The sequence below is a fragment of the Cheilinus undulatus genome, linkage group 13, assembly GCF_018320785.1.
Source record: "Cheilinus undulatus linkage group 13, ASM1832078v1, whole genome shotgun sequence".
Taxonomy (NCBI): domain Eukaryota; kingdom Metazoa; phylum Chordata; class Actinopteri; order Labriformes; family Labridae; genus Cheilinus; species Cheilinus undulatus.
In genome coordinates, this window is record NC_054877.1 from 21004992 (window position 1) to 21025270 (window position 20279).

At 41.3% G+C, this 20279-nt stretch overlaps 1 protein-coding gene across 5 annotated transcripts in view; it reads right to left on the reverse strand.

The window, feature by feature from the left end:
• LOC121519859 (zinc finger protein 521-like) overlaps nucleotides 1-20279 on the reverse strand; it is a 126641-nt gene that overhangs the window by 27651 nt on the left and 78711 nt on the right. The gene's annotated exons all lie outside the window — the stretch shown is intronic.

A 20279-nucleotide genomic window follows, 5' to 3' on the forward strand; every position in this document is an offset into this window, starting at 1 on the left:
AGGAAAATGTAGCTGAAATAAAGGAAAGCGTTATGCTTTGCAAATGTTGAATATGAATTGATCCAGAAAGGCAAAACAGTCACATTTGATTAAACAGACAGTTATTATTACTACTGATAATCTAAATAATCAGAAAAATTAGTTTTTTGTTTAAAGCTCTTATGAGGAAACTTTTGTTCATATAAACTTTGATGCCCCCTGTGGACAAAGTTTTAACTTTTATATATTTGCATACTTTGTCTATTTTCTTATTTTGTGCTCCAAAAAAATACTAAATAACAGTATGGGCATCTTGCTGTTCATCTCATCTTACATCTACCCCACAGCATCAGTCTTAGACACAAAAACTAGAAATACAGAAGTGCTAAGTGTTAATCCTGGTGGTTTCATTTAGTTTAGTTGCTCATAAAGAGGTGTCAATATTGATTTGAGTGTGTTTCATAACCACCTAAAAACTTGTTGTTGCAGCTTTAATGGCAACAAATTATCCCAAGTAGTTATTCTGTACACTTTCATTGAATTACAGCGATAATAAAAGATCTCTGTCACCATCTTTCATAAAGAGCACCACAGATACCCAGTCTGGAACTTCAAAATACCCTAAACATTGAGCTACCACAGCCAAGGCCGCTGATAGCTCAAATAAATGTTGCTCAGACTGTGAACCTGCACGCTCATTTGCAGCACAACAATCTGCTGACTCAAACTTCCACTGAACTGCCCATCTCCCGTGCGTCAATAAAAGGCCTGTTCGCTCTGCCATGGGGCCGGACTAGCGCTCTATCAAACTCCTGCCAACACTGACACGAGGCCAGCTTCTGCGAAGGGTGGGGGGGTAGATACATCTGGGACTCATCTGGAGGTTTATCCCTCGGTCTCTACAGCCCAGTGCCCACCACATAGACCCCGGGTACCAGAAGCATGAACACAAAATGCAGGCAGCTAATGCTTGGTGGTCTTGCCTGGGTCCAGCCCTCCAGGATCCAAGGATTAACACAGGATGCTTTAGGCAAATCTAGCACAACACGTCTACTGCGAATAGTGGTGAACGAAATAACAGTAACCTGCAATGGATAAGATATTTTCTGCTATGTAAATTTAATTTGTTTACCAAAAAGTTTACTTTTCTGACTGTAAGATGGATAGGTAGGTGACAACTCTGGACTATTTTCTTTATAATACAACGTACTTTAATAGCATATCTGTTATTATTTGTTCTTTCCATCTTTGTTTATCTTGAAGTTTCCTTTTAACTGTGTAAATATATTTACATTTGTCTTTTTTTTATGAAAAATGTAGGCCAACAGAGCCATTAGTATGTTTTCTTTGAGAACTAGTTGGTTGATCATTATTGGAGGTGTTGTAGTTTTAATTTTCACTCGATCGATATGACTAGGACTGACATTTACAACCCAGTGACCCCTGAAATTTTTAGGAGGAGCAGGGAGTGGAAACATCTCCCACACTGCCAAAAGAAACAGTGAGAGTGCATACACATACAGCTTTATAGTAACATATAACCACATGTTCTTTTACAGATCTTCCTCAATAACATAAACATATGGCCTACTATATCACCTATAGAGGTGTCTGCAGCGCAAAACTAAACCATCAGCGTAATGTTTTGTCCTCCTGACTGTCTAGTCAAAAGGTAGGGCAGGTCAGGGGAGCTAAAAAGGGAATGAGCTGTTGGTGGTTTCTGCAATAATGCATTTGACAGATGAGATATTCTGCAGCCTGCATGTGAGTCTCAGTGTAGCAGCAGGCATCAGAAAAAGGAGGGGTGGAAATTGTAGGAGGTGGGGGTGGCACAAACGCATCCATGCAGTCGTGCAGGAGGATCACTGCTCTCTTTGATCAGCGTTCAGTTTACTTGTGTGTGAGAGACGGTGTACACTGAGGTCAAGCTTGCTGCAGGGTTCACAGATCTGTTCTTCCGCCATATGGGCAGCCCTCATTTGACCCCAGAGCGCAACGCTGGTCCCTTTGGAGACCTGGCCTGCTTCATTATGCAGATAACTCTGCACCTGCCTGACTGACCTTGTGTGTGTGCATGTGTGTGTTTGTGTCTGTGAGCAGGTGCATCATGGGAAAAAAATAGCAGAAAGGTTTTTTTTTACAGTATACATCAAATATGGAGAATAAGTTAGGTGTTCAGATCTTGTCAGGTATATTCATTTTTACAAAGATGTTCATTCTACTGTCTTTTAGTGTTGAATATGTAACTTGTTGTGAATCTACAACATGCAAAATATTTACAAGGGCTGCTCTGGTGATCACCTTGTTTGACATCTACATTGTAGCAGCAGTATTTGGTGAAACACTACAGTAAAGAAAAAAACCTCAGCCTAGTAGTTAATGGACTTGTTTGGTGTTGTAGGTCATACAAAGACATCAGTATTGATGATTGATTTTAGTCAATTTCATTACCAGATAGAAACATAAAATACCAACTAAACTGATAATTTGTTAGTAAGTCCATCCATAATCTTTTGCTATCCTGACTATGGCTCCTGACTTGAGGCTCATTTGAATAATGAATAACACAAGGGACATTTTCTTTTTATAAACACATAGTTCCACTTTATTTACTTACTTCTTTACTTATTCCCTAAAAAAAGCAAACATGGTAGCCTTTACCAGGCTTGATTGTGTTAGAAACTTTAGAGAACATATTTCAATTAAAATGCTCAATGGCGTCCAACACTTCCAAAAAGTTTAACTCTTTCCTCATCAGTCTGGGAATATTTTCCCAAAAGCCTTGGGGATCATAGACATGTTTTTTGGCTAATGTGAGATGAGCCGTTGTGTTCTTTTTGGTCAGCAGTGTTTTTGACCTTGGAACCCTCCCATTATTGCCAGTTTTGCCCAGTCTGTCTCTCTTATTGTTGAATCATGAACACTGACCTTAACTGAGTCAAGTGAGACCTACATGTCTTTAGATATTCTGTGCTCTTCTGTGACCTCATTGATAAGTCGTTGATGCGCTTTTGGAGTAATTTTGTTGGGCCAGCCACTCCTGGGAAGGGTTACTATTGTTCCATGTTTTCTCCATTTGTGGCTAACGGCTCTCACAGTGGTTCTCTGGAGTCCCAAAGCCTTAGAAATGGCTTTGTAACACTTTCCAGGCATACATCATTGACTTTGTTTGTTCATGAATTCCTGCATGGTGTGTTACTTTTTGAGATATTGTAGCTTACATCGCTTTGTCAGATTGGTTCTATTTTTGTGAATTAATAGTTCATAAGGTCTGGCAGTGATCAGGCCTGGGTGTGGCCAGTGAATTTGAACTAAGATTTCCAAAAAAATGGGTTAATCACAGTTAAAACATGATTAACAAGGGGTGGGGGGACAATTACTCTGTCACATAGAGCCAGGCAGGCCTTTTTGCCTTTAATAAATGAAATAATCATTTGAAAACTGCATTTTGTATTTACTTGGGTCATCTTTGTCTAATACAGATAGCTGTTTGGTGATCTGAATTATTTTATTGTGACAAATTCACAAAAAAGGTAGAAATTTTTAATAAACAAGTTGAAAGCATACATATATATAATTTTTTTGTGTTTTTCAGTGGCCTGTTTAAGATATTGGATGTAGCAAAGGCTGTAAACATTAAGTTTGCTAAATTTTTTAAATTTCCATTTAAAAAGTGTTTAAAAAATATTTATAATTTAAAATCAGTTAACAGCTCTGGGATTTTCATGTTCTCTCTTTTTTTAAATGGACTAGAATAAAAAAAGCAACAGCCCTAATCAAATATACCACTTTTATTAAAATTCCATCTATTTTTCTAGAAAGAAAAGTGTTATAAAAGTGTGGAATCAAAAGGTAAAAAACTATTGATAACCCATGCAATCCTTTAGTGAAGACTGCTGTGAAATGACTGCAAAGATTAAAGATTAAAAGCAGCTAACAGAGCTATGGAAGTTGGACTAAAAGTTCATCATGAGTTAGTGTTTCTACGTTAGCGGCAGAGATGCTGCCTGTGTAGGGCTGGGTTTATACTCAGCATTGTAACAGGTTGAATCAGGCTGGCAGTCTGTTTCTTAGTGAGAGCCAAGGGAGGAAGTCGGCTTGGTCGCCCCTATAGCTGCCTCATTGGGCTGAGGTCACTTCCTGTCGTTCCCCCAGCCCTTCTCCAGGGCTGCCCAATCAGCATGGCTCTGCGTGAGCCCCCACCCCCTCTCTGTGCACCGAGCAGACTCTGGATATAGTTACAGGGCCACAGGGGACTGTCAGCTCTCTCTCTCTCTCTCCCTCCCTCTCTCTCTCTCTTCCTCCTACGACTGAGTTTCTGAGCCTCCTGAGTGTTCTCCGCTGCCACCACCCTGTCCCTCTGCACTCCTAAGAAAAATCCTTTAGATGAGAACTGCTCCTGTGCCTGCTCCCCTCTAAGCATCCCTGACACCAGCAAAGTAAGCCCATCTGCATATCCACAGGGCCTTGCGTTCCTGTGGCTCATGGTTTATGTATTTCACAGCTCCTTAAAACACAAACGCCTAATATCTCTCCCATGTGGAGGACAGGAGAGGGAGAGGGAGAGAGGAAAAAGTACTCTTAAATAGAACGGTCTTTATTTCTTCGTGCTGTTTGTTTTTTTTTCCTAGGCTGAAGTTCATGTGCTGCTGAAGGTTGTTTGGGACACTGGGGTTTGCAGGTCCTGTTTGCTCAGTTTTGTGAACTCTACTTTGACAAAACTGCAGTGTATTGAATTCTGTATATTTAAGGCAGAGTTAAAGGTGTCTGAATTTGATGGAGATGTAAGAAGTTTGCTTAAATGCACTGACAGCGCATGCAAAGACTGAAAGGAAAGTTACTTATGTCAGTCTGTCTTTCTGATAACAGTGTAAGTATAGCACAGGGCGTTTCTTAATTAAAAACTCTCCTTCAGCTTAGTTCAACACTGACCCCCAAAGTCCCCCACCACTGCCCCTTACTCTGTTTAAACAACTCTGCTGAGGAGCTGTTTGAATTTTAGGGGATCACTTTTAGCATTTTAGCTTTGGAAGAGAAAACCCTGACACTTAGATTTACTCTTTTCTCTGGGGCAAAGTGAATGGTTCTCTGAAGCTCACTCTTACAGGGACCCATGCTGCTCGTGTTGCCAAAGCGGCACACTTGAAACAAATGTTATTAAGGACATCAATCAAGGCCCTTCTTCTGCTGAAAGTAAAGAGTCAACAAGTAAAATGGGAGAACAAATTGAGAATATTCAGTCTGCAAGGATGAGTTGTTTTTTGGGAACGCTTGTCCAGGGTCAAACATCACAATAAAAACAAAGCTTAAAGCAATCTTTTTTTTTTATGAGGAATTTCACCTTTAGCAAGACTTTGCTTCCCAGTATACCATCTGTTTCCTTATATTCAGCCTGATGTTTGAGTTGTATGCTAATAAAGTGAGAAGATTTGGTTTTTCGGCGGACTCACTGCTGTATATACAACCCACTGTGGGATTGTGGATGGTAGCAGAGTAGACAGCTTCAGGCCTGTAAACAGTAGGTGGGTTTACTTCTCTCCTCTCTCCGCGGGAACTATCCATTAACAGATAATGGGAGGAAAATCAGAGTGATTAAGGCCCAGGGAATTATGGGTGAATACAAATTGACTCCACCTCCGTGTGGTGCGCTCTCTTGAGGTAGAAGCACTGCTCATAAGGAACAAACTCATTTCAGAAGTACTACAAGGCCCATTAAGGCCTAGAGAATGCTGTGGATGGGGGGTGGGAAGGTGGTAGGTGGGAGCGCAGAGGGATGGACTCCCCCTGGACCAAAGCTGATTGGAGAACTGGCGCCTGGAGGGAACATTACTAATATCTATTTCCTGCCTCCACAGTTTGAGAAGGACAGAGGGAACGAAGTGAAAAATGTAAAAAAAAAAAAAAAAAAAAAAGTACAAGATTTAATCATGGCACCTTGGAAATTCACCCCATTCTATCAAAGAGTTAATGTATTACACGAACAGTGATGGAAATGTGGTCGAGTGCTAGCTAATAAAATCAAAGAGATTGGAAAACTACCACAGCATGAAAAGAGAAGCTTTACTCCAGTATGCCTGTAGGGAAGTGGGCATGTTAGAGAAATATTCTGTGTCTGAAATAGAAAAGAGAAAGTGAAAGAAAAGCGAGCTACCAAAGTCCCCCCCCCCCCATGTCAGGGTCCGGGGTTTTCTGTGCATGCCTGATGCTGTTTTTCCAACCTCCAGAGAGAGAAGGAGGGTTGAGGCAAGATTGTTGGCTGTGACATGTCAGTGGTGGCGACGCCCTTGCACAGCAAGAGCAAAGGATTCTGGGGGAACATGTCTCTGGGAGAATGTCAGCTCTGATGCATGGCAGCTCGTTGGAGGTGCTAATCAGAGCAGGGCTAGGCTCATGCTAGGATCAGCCACTCAGCGCCTACATTAACCGCCTCACAGCTCCCTTGGCTACCAGGCCAGAGGTAGAAAACAGCGACTGACAGGTTTTTGTGTTGAGATAAACATGCGTAACGCTTGAATGGAAATTACAAAAGGTTTAGTCGACTAGAACACCTTTTGGAGTTCACAAAACATGGGGGACAAAAGCATAAGGACACTTTTTCTCCTCCCTAAAATAAACACAAAGAGCAGACATTTCCACTTGAGTTATTGCCAAGAGCTTCTGTGCATGTGTTCAAAAATACATTGATTTTTCATGTCATAAAGAAACTACTCAACAGTTATTGCTGAACCATTAATATTACGTACATTAAAGGAAAAAGAGTGTCTGTTTTTTCCTGTAATTCTATCATTAAGTTGAACCCTTTATAGGGTACTCATTGAAATACTTGGAAATTCAAAATTTAAGCCTTAAAATACCATTGGTGGACATCCCATTACTCTTTTCTGTGTCACTTTTATATATATTTTACATGATTATTGTAAAAACCGAGGTTGACAAAGTGACCTGTGTGATATATAGTTCCTTGCCTGGGGTAAAATTAAACTAAATAAAAAACTTAAAATGGATTAAAATCACAGACATTTCACTGTTTATACCACTTTTTTTCTTTATATTTCCTCCAGAAAACTTAAAAAAACATCACAAATATTAAATATCTTAATGATTTTGAGCAGAAATAAGTCTCACAGTAAAAATGAAAACTGATGTAAACCACAAAAGTATAATTATGCCTGTTAAAACGTTAAAAACTGACAATAAATCAAACCTATTTTGATAATTATACAAAAGAAAATTTCTATTAATTAGTAAAATTTCCCATTGAATCACTCTTTATGTTTTTTTACAAACCTGTGGCAAAATCTAACTACTATAAAGCAGTGGTTTTCAGTTGGTCATTGGGATCCAAAAGTGGGTCACAGACTTGTTTTCAAAAGGCTGCGAATGTATTCTTAAAAAATAATTGTGGCAATGAGCCCATGAGGTACTGAAACTCTTAGTGTACATACATTCATAGGTTTTAAATCACTGGGTTGTCATCTTCTTGTCCCCCTGATAACATGGCAAAGCCTAAAAGTTTGCTGAAAAACGGCAAAAACTGTACACTTTATCACAGGAAAAATTGAGTAAAATGTGTTTGTTTCATCCTGTTTCTTTGTTTAGTTATGTTTTGTTTCACCAAAAGGTCCAAACTGAATATCTGACTGTGGCTAAACCAGTTGAGAACCACTGCTATAGAGTACTTTTATCCTAAATTAGAATGAATTATTTGCCAAGGCAATACTTTTAGCATAGTTGCTAGATGAATTTAGCTAATGTTCTATCACAGACACATTTGTACACCCTGAAAGGGCCCTATCTGAATATGGTTCCTCCATTTTTATGCTGAAATTTCAGTAATTGCCAGAAATCCTTTGCAAACAAAACCTATCATGACATTTAGCACAGATCTTAACCTTTATATTATGTGAGTTCAATCAACTTATTATGGTTAGTTAGGATTTTAGGGCCATTTGTTTTGGACCAAAATACACATGCAACTGAAATTTGCAAGTGCTGGAGGAAACAGGAAGTTTGAGATGCTCTGAGCCACTGCTGATTGGTCAGATGGTGCAATATTCTGCAACGTTGACTGGTCTACATTGACTGGCTGAGGAAAATCATACTGGTTCTACTGTATTACAGAGTGTTAATCGAGGCCTAGAAGGCAGTCAACCAATGTGAACATATATGATCCTTGCCAAAAAAGGGTTAACAACAATATACTATAAACTTTAGGCTAAATGTTTCAGTGACAGGTAAACAAAACGAGTGCATATGCATCTTCTGTCCTCTTTGAGAACTATCTGTGCATAATTTCAAAGTGTTTAAACTCAGAATTCATAGAAATATAGAAAATAGCTACATGTTTAATGGAAATTGGACAGACTTTAGTTAAATCACACTCTCTTTTATGTTGCTATTGTATGTTACATTTGGTTCAGTATATGTAGTTGTTTTTGTTTTTGTTTTTCCAATCCAGAAAAAGTGCAAACCCACCTGAACAAGAGTAAGAAAAAGACCAAGTTAAAAGGTACAACATCACCTGAGATTTTACATTTAACATGTGATGCATGATTGTTTTAAGATCAAAAAACTGCACAGAATTTCAGGTATCAACCTCTAGTTGAACCAAACAATGCTGCTCTTTATATGGGCTTTGGCTCTACTCTTTTGGTCTGAAAATTACCTTATAATCTTATAGCTGAAACAACAATGGATACAACTTGGTCAAATGAACAGTGTGTAGGTCACACAGGCAGCAGAAAAGAGAAAAAAAAAGATGGGAGAAATCTACAACAACAAAGGCGAGAGCTGAATACTTGTTAACGAATGATGTGTAGGCGCTGCAGCTGCAGGCAGGTATGGAGGTCCGGTGGGGACAAACAGTGCAGGCTGCTGAGATGGATTGCATGGGAGTGTCGGACCCCCTGCAGCCACACAAACACCATTCTGAGCTGAAATGCTCTCATTTACTCTTTACATGCCTATTCTAAACCGCTGTTTTTTTTTTTTTCTTGTTAGAAGGAAATAAAGGTCAAGTGACTACACCCTGACTCTCTGAATCTCTGGTGCTCAATGAAAGTTGCCGTGTCAAGTGAAAGGAAAAAAAAAAAATTACAAACAAGCAAAGAAACAGTAAAATGGAAGTAGAAGGAACTTCCAGCGAGCAAAGAGAAGAGACCAATTGAGGTGTGAATCAAACTGGAATCTCTTTCACGTCTCAAAAGAATGAGTGGCCTGAATGTAAAAAGTTAATTACGGGCACATGCTCAGCTTTTTCTCGCTGGCCTCGCTGTGGCATTGTCAGGCTGAGGTATGTGGCTCTATGGGGTCCGCCGTCCACACAAAGGAGCGGGGAAAGAGAGCGTTGCTGAGAGGCCCCTCGGCTGAGCTCACGGCATGGAACACTGTACAATTAGCCAGCCCCTGCGTTCTGCCGGCTTATAATTACCAGCGCTTGCCTTAATTGACTCCCTTAGCCTGCTGCAGAGGGACCCCCCCCCCCATACCCCCTTCCCCCCTGCTCGACGCAGGCCGCCGAGTGCCATGCCGGGCTCTCCAAAGTCATTTAGAAAAGCGCTCATATTTTCAACACAAAAAAGGGGGAACATTTGGTGAGAGAGAATTCATCATCAGGTGTCTAGAGGTTTTCCTTAATAGAAAAGCTGAGTCCCACTGAGCGCGCTCCGTGTAGCGGCCAGCCACGCATGCTCAGGACCAGCAAGCCGCCATTCGCAGCGGGCCACGAGACATTAGCATAATTTTATATAACACAGGCACCCGCACAGGAAATTTAATACATCTCAGCAAATACGAGACAGGCGTTTTGCATAATTTTTTTCTCACTCTCCACCTAGCTTCCTTTCTCTCCCTCTCTGTCCTCGCTGTGTCTCTCCCCTGTCTTGTCTCCGTCTTACCTCCCTCTCCCTCTTGCTGCCACTCTCCTTTGCCCCCACCCCCCCCTCTTCACTACATAACCACCCCTCTTCCCTCGCCCCATGGTGCTGCTCTCACTAGGAGAGGGGAAGTTCATTACCTCAGCTAAATCAGAATTAGTCCCTTCATTTTGACGGGGCGAACTTCATTAGAAAGGCCCTTCCTTAATCCAGCAGGGAGAACTGATGAATCTACATGGGGGCAATAATTTGCTTCACACAGCACATTCAGCCACTTCCTCCACACCGTTTTCCCCTTCCTTTTTCTGTGTCTATCTGGCTTTATGTACTTATGGTTACATTTTTTATTAGATCTACAGAAAAAAAAAAACTGAGAAAGAAAAACACCTGCATATAATTAACTAATGGCAACAGAAAGGGTGTAAAGAATGAGTTATGCTGTTTGGAATGTCCCGTCTCCCCAACAGGCTTCAGGGCCTCTGGAGCAGCCAGAGCTGACTTGGCCAGCACTCAAACACAGGCTGAGTAACTACTCAAGATGATTTTACATTTCCATGATTAGATTCAAGTGTTCCAAGACACTCAAGACTTTTTCTGTGCATGTGGTTACAGCAGGTATAAAGGGTCAGTAGACAATAGGAGAAATATAATTTTAAAAAATAAGAATTTAGCTTTTTTATATCATAATTTTTTTTTCTAACTTCCACTACACCATTTTTTCAAGGACTGCAAAAGAAACAAAGCTACAGATATCCAGACCTTTACACTCTTAACCCCAATCTGATTCTAATTAAAGATTTGAGTAGTCATTAACAATTTTCACTTTTGTAAAGAAGCACTGTCACTGCTTAAGTAAAGTAGTTACATGTACTACTCTGTAAAAATGTGCAGTGAAATAATCATGTTAAGCAGCGATAACTAAATATGTTTTTGTTGTAGAGGAGAGGGACTCAGTTCAGTGAGCTCTCTAGCTGAGCTGGCCTTGAGACATCTGCTTGTCTGGCTGCTGCAACCAAGCGTTGTGGATTTTGAAAGCCACATGAAGTGGCGAGTTCTTCAAACAAAAAGCTGCAGATATTTATCTTAAAAAATAGTTTGCCATAAGACTGGTTTGGTGCAGCTAGTTAGCTAAATGCTAATGTTTCTGCGGTTGTCAGAAATTAGCTTGTGTGTTACCATGTGGTTGTGGCTAGCTTGTTTCTATTCAATAGAGAAATGTTGTCATTCAAAATGAATCAACCAATGTTATTGGTAGACATGCATGATGTATTTTACTCAGAGCTCTAACATCGTCCTTCTAAAGTATAAAATCCCTGGCAATAACTTACAGAACTTTTCAATGAAAAATAAGTCTGGAAGACTTTTGTTGATGTTTGTTGAAAATTTGGAGGTAAACTAAAACAATTAAAGGCAAGATGGAATTGTTACCAAATGTTTTTAAACTTGTCTTTTAATTTCCAAGACCTGTTTTTATGGTTGCATGCAATTAGCCAAGACAGTCTGGCTACAGCCCCTACATTCCTGACTGCTGCTTTCACAGACTGTTCATCGGACACACTGTACATCTGAGAATGTAAACACATGCTAAAACTCTAGAAATACAATTGTATGAAACCTCTGTTCTAGCGTAGGCAGTGAAGCTTACACAGCTCTGTCAGCTGCATCAGCAACGTAACAGAGTTACGTAGCTAATGGAGCAATAAAACTGACCTAGCTAAAGATAACGGAGCAAATATAGCTGAAGTAGCTAAAGCTATGCTCACAAAGCAGCCGTGTAAGCTACAAAGGTATGTTATCAACATAGCTACTTTAGCTACGTTTGCTAAAGCTCAGATTACTAAAGCTAATTTTGCTACATATGCTTTTGTAGTTAAGTTAATTACATAGCTAGCATAGCTATGTTAGCTTGAGCTATAGCTAACAGAGCTAAAGCGAGCCACTGTTTGTGTGATTACTTCTTAGACGGTGCTAGCGTTGCTAACACTAGCCATGTTCTGTAAATTAACTTTGCATGGTTAATGGTGTGACGACATTTACTGCTGCAGTGTGAAATTGGTTTACAGTATGTATCAATTTGACTTCATAATTTGTGCTTAATTAAATAGGAGATTATACACCTAGTAGGGATGGGTACCTTTCACATTTGAACCAGTACAGTATCAATTCCTGGTACCTGTGAAGCGGTACCGGTACACAATGGTTTCCATTTTCGGTACTTTTGTGTGTGAATAATATGGAATAATAAATGTTATATAACCTTAAAACTTCAGAATTTTAGATATTTATTTGTCAATATCAAAACTCTATTAAAAATATCAAAACAACATCAAACACCATTTGTAATGAAACATCACAAGTGTTTTTATAAATCACTCCAACATGGAAAACCTTAACCCTACTATAACTACCCAGTGGTTTTTCTTTATATTGCACAAATTAAAACCCAGCCCCACTGCCTCCTATGACTCTAATTTCCCCTCTTGGAAAAATGTGTGTTGGGGTCCATGGAGGGAGAATACGTTTAAAACAAATGAACAATAGATTATGGAGTCAAAATAAATAAATAATTAAAGGTATAAAATTGCCAATTAAAGTATTACAAAAGAAGGTAAACAAACTACTTCCTCTACCATGAACTACGTTTACTGCACATCTTTCCACACACAGTGCTTTTTCAGCAAAACTAAGATGTCATCTTTCCCTGGTAAGAGCAGAATCCATCCTAACAGAGCGCGTCATACGGCGCCAGCTGCGCCAAGTTGGAGAGATGGAGAGAAGCTTTTAGGATGCACTCACACTAGGCAATCCGCACCGTGCCTTAATCAAGTGTCTGCTAGGTTACTGAGCGAACAAACATATCCCTTTATCTAGTATATTACCATGGTTGATGTCAACATGATAAACGGGCAAATCACGGTGTTTAAAGTGAGGATTCGGCACGTGTGTGTGTGAGAGAGAGAGAGAGAGAGAGAGGCGAACGAGCAGGAAACATTGGGAGCCGATCTGAATCATCAATCATCACACTGCTTCCTCAGATTAGAAGTTTTGCCGTGGTAAGCCTTGAACTTCATGTCACAAATATTGCAGTGTAACCTGCATCGTATTTTGAAAAGTGGAGCGCTACCTTTGACCTCTTTCTATCAGCCATGCTTGTTTTGTTGATTCAGTTAACTGCTACAGACATCATTACTCTTGTGTGTGCAATGCTGCATTCGCATCTGGTATGGAAAATTGACTACTCTTCCACTCTCTTGCAGTCACAAGGATGCGTTTAGGTACCGAAAAATGGTACCATTTGATTTTCCGTGAATCGGTACTCAGGAGTACCAATGAAATTCGGTCAGTGCTTATAATAGTACCGAATTCTGTACCCATCCCTAACACCTAGGAACATCGCTAGAGTGTTTTATTTGAAATTGTAACCTGAAACATTTTGTCATCAATAACAATTATTGAAACATTGGCATGTGTTGTTCGGTTTCTTCCCTTCCAGTGCTGTTAATTTTCATACAGTAATACCAAACTCAAAACACTGTATTTAAGTGAAATTTGAAAAAGGCATTACTTATAGTAATAAATCATTTTATTTAGTCATTAATAGTGATTATTTGTTATATGATATACATGTACTTATTCTACCTAAGGATACTGAGCAAAGACTACTAGTGAAGGTTGTTCAGTCTGCTTTATCCAGTCAAGTTTTATTGTTATCCTTACCAAAATTCTTTAGTTCTACAGTTTGTAAAATCTAAAGTGGTATGATGTTATTGGTTCCCATAAAAAATGTGTAGTAATGTCAACTAATTCGGTTTAAGAGCATAGACAAAACTAGGGAATGAAGAGATGTGAATGAGGACAGACAGCCCCTATCTGTCTACCACTGTGCCTGGTGTCAAACAGATGTGCGGCTTGGCAGCTATGCTCCTCAGAAAACGGAGAGCCCACAGACTCCAAGGGTGGCGTTGAGTTGTGCCCCCCCCTCGCCGCTCCCTCGTCCCCCGACAGTCCCAACTCCCCCCTACACTGTGCCCCTGCAGTCTCCCTCCCTCATCACCTCCACACAGGGGTCCCCTGACTGGTAATCTTGTCCCTCGTATGTGAAATCTCCGACAGCGATGCCCCGCGCTTTTACCCCCCACCTCCCTGGCTGATGGGTAAATTGGAATGGCGCACCCTGCTGGCGCCGAGAGCTCTGAACAGACAGCAGTACGCGACATGCTGAGGCACCCCTCACGTGCTCTGTCTAATATAGTGGACATGCACACTCTCTCCAAGCTGCAATATCCATGCACAGCCACACATCCTCACAGATGTACACATGGGAACAAAGACACACAGTTGCACATGTAGAAAAGCTTCAGGTGAATCACACACACAGCCTCATAACTACACACACACACCCGAATGCAAGCTAAGTGGTCCATGCATGAATTGTTCGCCATCATCTGCATAAAGATTGAATATATGAGGAATAAACAGATACTAGCAACAGAGTAGATATATGTTCAAATCTAAATGTGCATCATCTGGAATGGCTCAGCTTGAGTCCTTTTGTGAAAACTGCACCTGACTTCTGTTGCCATAGTATCTATTATGTGAGCAATATAGGGCACAACGCACATAAGAGAAAAACTGCAAACTGCAGAGTAAAAGAGCACATATGCACAGCATGTATAATAAGCACTACTGAATCTGTATTTTTCAATATGCATACAGTAAAATGTCATTATGAAGATAACTTTTTTTCAATATGGACCAGGCATCAGGGTAGGATTTCCCTGAGGCCTGGTTTAGTCGTAGAAGCCTTCAGATCCATCTTTCTGTCTATTTTTCTCCTCCAGTCGATGCTCTGAAGCATGCGTGAACGGTTGAGTCCACCCTCAAATCGCAGTGATGTCCTGAAATTGTCAATGGGACCTGAAGGGGCTAAAGATCACTGCAGAAGAAGCCACAGAGGCCTCCCTGTCAAAGGCAGTGCTTTCAGGGGGCCGGGGGTGAGGGGAAGCCAGAGGGAGAGAGCTGGAGACATGACATACATTTCATTACACTTAAACCAACTGTGGGTTCAACTCAGAGCCCTGGATTTCCAATGGTGTCTCCAAGGAAGAAGTAAATGGAGGTATAAGAGAATGGTTGCTACAAAGAACACAATGGGTAGGTGGACAAAGGCGGGCAGCTGGACTAATTGCTTAGGGGCTTGTAGGAATACTTTTCTAAGTACTTCTGTTTAAAGCTCAATTTAGTAGTGAACGTCACATGGGTGAATATTAAATGCTTAAATGTAAATCTCTGCTGGCTCCAGCTGCAATTTCAAAAGAAATTAAGAGTTTGATTTCACAACTTTTACATTTATTTTACCGCATAATTACACTAATATTTTTTGAATAAAGATTGTAAAAGATCCTTCATCTTTCTCCTCTTCCTTGGTCTCTGCCATCTAATTTCTGCCCATAAACAGAGCCTTGGATGGGTCTGAGATGTTTGAGGAGAAAACAGTACTTATCCCAGACATGCCCAGAGTGGTCTTTTCAGCAAGAGCTCTCGTGGTCTTGTAGAGGGACTACTTGTCCATTAAGACTGTCAGAGGATGCTCTCAGAAATGAGAGGCCATATCTCTGGAGAGGTCTGCAGGGAGCATGCACAGACAGGGGCCGGGGTTGAAGGAGGGTGTGCTGGATGGGTGTAGTGTGGTGGACAATCAAGGCAGGGTTAACAGAATCAGGCCCTACTCTGCAACACAGTTTCCTTGCTTTTGTATATTCTCACTCAGCTTACTGTAAAGACTCACTTCCTTCATCACATTATGGAAACTATAATTTGCAGTCTAACCTACTTTGCTTTACAAAGAAATGTCTATTTAAAATCCCTCTGAGTATTATTAAAAGGGCTATAGAATTACAAAACACTATTATTATTGCTCGCTTGGGGGGAGCCCTCGCTCATTAAGCTTCTTAGATGTCGTGGGTTTTGATTATTCTATCAGCCTCACTCTCTTATTATAGTGACAAACTCCCGCTATTTTGTTGCCAATCTCCTTCAAGCTGTCATACTGTTTGAAAGATCACAAAAACCTTCAAACGCACTTGTGATACGTCTTCAAATTCACCAGACATCGCCTGATTCCCCCATTGAATTTGTAGGATTAACTTGAGGAGGAAACGTCTCATATTTCTTAACTGGTTGCTACGTCTGACATCAGAGTGTATGAGATTCTAGCATACTGGTATTGTCCAGGGGAGGGAACCCTCACTCTAACCGTCAGCGCATCTCCAAGTGGGACAGAGATGATTAAAACACACCATGGCTGTGACTGACAGACTCCCCACTGCTTCTAGAAGATGACATGTCTCCAAGTCACACAGACAAGCAACTCCTCTAATTTTAACTCTGACTACAACACCGACCCCCTCTGTCAAAACCCTCAAAAAAGAAAAAAAACAGCCATGCTGAGATTCTTAACCACAATAAAAGTGATAACAACTAAACAGAGAAATAAGTTTAAAAACAACAATAGGGAGGGAGGAGACAAAAGGGGTGAGAAGGCGCCATTTCCCTCTGGTGCACACAAACAGCAGGAACCTGTGAGCTTGTGACAACACCTTCAAACATTTCTGTTACTTTCACAGAAATATCTGATGCTGATGCTCCAATGTGATGCTTCCGCAGCAGTCTTGTCCCAGCGCACATTCGACTTGGCAAGCTCTTGGTTACCAGAAAGAAAAAACACTCTCCTAACGGACTGTGTTTGACATTTGTCATGACAGGAATACAGTGAGAGGAGAGAAGAGAAGAGGAGTGAGAGGTGGGAGGGGAAGAGGAAAAATGGAGGAGTGGCAGAGAGTGATCGATGTGTGAAATTGTACGTGTGAAAAAAATAATTCAGCATTCTCTTGGTTTACTGCAATTTTGTTTTTTTTCAGAATAAGGGGGATGGGGTGGGAGGGTTTCCTGTTATTGTCACGTTGTGTAGAGAGCTCAGGGTCGCGTACTAAATGATTCACAGAAAACAGAATCTTTTACATTGGCGTCAGCAATTCAGCCGGGCGCCCTTGTGGGGGAATTCTTTTTGTGTGTTTTTATTGAAGTCTGCGCTGAGCGCGCCCAAAAGCTCTGACAGGGGGCCCCCGAGGGCGCTTGTCTTCACCTCCAAATCATAAGATGGAGAGACGAAGCTCCCTCTGTGCTCTCAATTATACCCCTCAACACCCCTTCTCACACACAGGCTTGCAACTCTGCCCTCCCCACCCCAAAAAAATAAAACAGAGGCAGAGAAGAAAAGCCTTCAGTAATACAGTCCCGGTGGAGGGCTCCGCGATCGCTCTGCGCTGCTGGAACAGCTGACAGGCTCATTGCGGCAGGTCCATTCCCCCCGGTCTGTCAGAGTTGGTGCTACAGCATGACGGTTAGTACTTCTCTGGGGAAGTGCCTCCTTTGCTTGCCCCTATGTGCCCCTCACATGACAGACCCCTTCTCTGACCCATGGAAGCACTGTGGCTTTACCACAATTACTGCTGCGGATAGGTGCAACCCTGGGCTACGTGCCCCCTTATGTCTTCTTACCTTTTTCTACTCTCCCCCCTGAGTAGGAGACACATTTGAGGCCCCTGGCACATTCAGAAGGGTTTTGAGGGGAGCGGCTGAAGGGGTAAAAGGAGGTGTGGGAGCTACAAGAGGGTTGGCGTAATTTGATCGGAGGGCACAGCTGCATAAACAGGGGTATCAAGGAATTTCTGTCTGCTTGATGGAATTGACTTTGCATGAATGGCCCCTCTTTTCCCCCCAAAATGGGCCATTTTCCACATGTCTCAATGAATATGACAACCTCTCCAGCAATATGAGTGTAATACTGGAATCGCAACACCAGCCAGGGGTAGCTTGAGCCTTTTCTCGAGCTGTGAAATTCTCCCTCTCTGGCTGTCTTTACTAAAGACCTCATCCAAGTCCTGCTGCCTGACCTGTCAAAAGCAGCCCCCATCCTCTCGAAAAATGCCGAAACAAAATAAACCAACGACCGCTGGCAGGGTCAGAGGGCAGCTGCTCTGGGTGCCTGGACTCTGGCAGGGCTCTCTGATTGGTGGAAAAGGGCAGCGAGTAAAAAGGGAATCTTTTCAAAGTGAAATCTCCAGCTGATGGCTTAGAGCTCCACACCCCACAGTTTGTTTCTCTTGCTGCTGTCAGGAGTTTTGCCCGAGCCATTTGGAAGGATTAGAAAAAGAGGGGGAAGAAAAAAAAATCATGTGGGCAGATCGTGTGTACTGTAGGCTCTGAGTGATGGCTCCAAGACCCCTTAGAGAGTGATAAACCTTTGACCTTGACAGCCCCCTGTGGTGACCCCTGACCTCTGGCTTTGTGCCACAGGCTCGGTGAGACAGGTGGAGGCAGGAGAGTGACCACACCCTCACTATCCAAACAAAATCCCTCTCATCCGACCTACCTGTCCTGATGCTCACAATTCAAAAACTATGAGAGGAAAAGCTTTCACCCAAAGCTGACAATACTCAATAGACTGGTACTTACACTTGATTACAAAAAAGTGTAGGAGACATACTGCATTAACTGAAAAAAACTTATTTTGAAAGCTGAAAAGGGAAAAGTCTGGGAAACTCAAGGATGTCCAGGCCTCCAGTTTACAAATAAATTAATTTCCATTGACATAAAACATCTCATGAAGTGATTAAGAATTTTACTTGAGAAGTACAAGGATGATTATAATCAAATTCCCTGTTAGGAGCTTTCAGTTTGTGCTAATTTTGACCCCACCTGTGAAAATTGTACCACTTATTTTGTTGCTCATTTTGTCCCGTAAAATTGGGTCCTGATAGCCTGCCAGCATGTGAGCATTGGTGGAAAAAAATCGGATTGATTCCACTGTTTTTTTATTATGGTGTCCTAACAGAACCTGAATGATGTGGCTTGCAGCAGTAAGTAGTGACCCCCCCCTCATTTTCATGTCACTTGTATGGACTCAGACAAAGAACATGGAGACTGACAAAGTGGACAACTAAGTGTCCTACAGGAGAATTTACTTAACTTTCTTTGCCTTTAGGGTGCATTAATAATATACTAATGAATAGCCTTAGTGAATTAAGCATATATTATATATTGTGATAAAAAGAAGATATGCTGGAAGAATCCTTTAATATGAAATTAAAACCAATTTTACTGCAAGATAATTTTCGTGCAATGTTGGGGTTGTTTGTCTACTTTGGCAGCAAGAACAATTTAAGTGTGTGAGTATTGACGTCATCCATGTTGAGATGAATGTGGATGGGGCAAACAAAAACCTATCTTCGGGGAAGTTCAGAGCTACTGAAAACTATACAGGGTCATTTTTGCCAGGACATTCTTGTGAAGAACTTTTAATCTCAATGTGGGTACAAAGAGGTTAAATAAAATCAGTTGTATGGAAGGATTTTGAGTTAGTCATTGCTGCAGGTATCAGAGGCCAAAGCAAAGGGAGCTGCAGATAGTGGAGTGGTTTAAACAACGATGTGGCAGCTGGGACAAGAAAGGCCAGCACTGTGCAGAATTGTAGTGGACTTTGATGAGTGAAATCTACCTATTACCAGTTCTTAGATAAAGTGTGACTGTATTCAACACAATCGTGTCGTGCAGAACGGCATGGACAGCTTGGGGCTAACAGCAAGGGCTCCATCTCTCTTCCCTGAAGCTGGATGTTCATGCTCGGGGCGTCCTGGCTAATTAGCAGCAATGTAGGAAGAGCCATCAATGAGAGGAGGACTGTACTGACCTATTCACAGTGGACACTTTTGTCTTCCTTTGGGACTACTCCAAATAAACCATGATGGTTGGATTTACTGTCATAGCAGAGGTTACAGTTCTATTATCATGAGGACAAATATTGGACAGCTGATGGTAAGACTCATTTTTCATTTGTACTGTGGAGTTTTAAGATGGTGTCTAGTTAACAGAACACTATTTAGTTATTTGTTTGGGCTTGTTGGTGTTTTCAGTGGAGAGTTATATGTGGTTGTTGTCAGCTGCCAAGTTATGTAGCGGCTAATGTGCTAACAAGCTAAGTTATAGCTAACAGTGCTAATGTGAAGCTAAATGCTGTTGTTTTTATGTGTTGGGAGTATATTGTGTAACTAACTGCATGTTTGTAAGGAAAAGCTCATAGCTTTCATTAGTTTGTTTCAACAGCTTACACAAAGACAAATAAAAGACTATCTTTCAGCAGTCATTTCTAAGGTCTGGTCATGTGTAATAGGTGTCAAACAGGCTCTAATGAAAAGCTAAGTTACTCGGGTTTACCGTTGGCTTGGTTTCAACTGTCTCAGTTTTGGGTCAGATTTAGAAAAAGATGTCCCCAGACCTGTTTTAGCGCAGACTTGAAGCTGTATCATTGGGTTTCTGATTTCTGTGTCACACTGCTGTTAAATACAGCCGAACAATGTTAAAGCA